The 235-nt window shown below is 80.0% G+C and overlaps 1 protein-coding gene across 1 annotated transcript in view; it reads left to right on the plus strand.

The window, feature by feature from the left end:
* The window catches only part of ETH_00041895 (uncharacterized protein), a gene marked incomplete at both ends in the record, with an annotated part of 3,887 nt that overhangs the window by 2,406 nt on the left and 1,246 nt on the right, over positions 1 to 235 (plus strand). The window lies entirely within an intron of this gene.

Below are 235 nucleotides of genomic sequence, written 5' to 3' on the forward strand. Positions count from 1 at the left end.
CCCCGTGCCCCCCCACATGCGGGGCTCGCCAATGGGGGGCCCCTACGGGGGCCCCGGGGGCCCCGGGGGCCCTGGGGGTCCCGGGGGCCCAGGGGGCCCCGGGGGCCCCGGCTGCCCCCCCTCGCTGTGCAGCATGAGGCCGGGGGCCCCCATGGGGGACAGATCTTTCTTTGAAATGGGTCCTGGAGGGGGCCGGGGGGGCCCCCTGCCGCTGCGGCGGGGGATGCTGGCTTCG

Source organism: Eimeria tenella, genomic scaffold, assembly GCF_000499545.2.
Source record: "Eimeria tenella Houghton genomic scaffold, Eth_scaff2613, whole genome shotgun sequence".
Classification (NCBI taxonomy): domain Eukaryota; phylum Apicomplexa; class Conoidasida; order Eucoccidiorida; family Eimeriidae; genus Eimeria; species Eimeria tenella.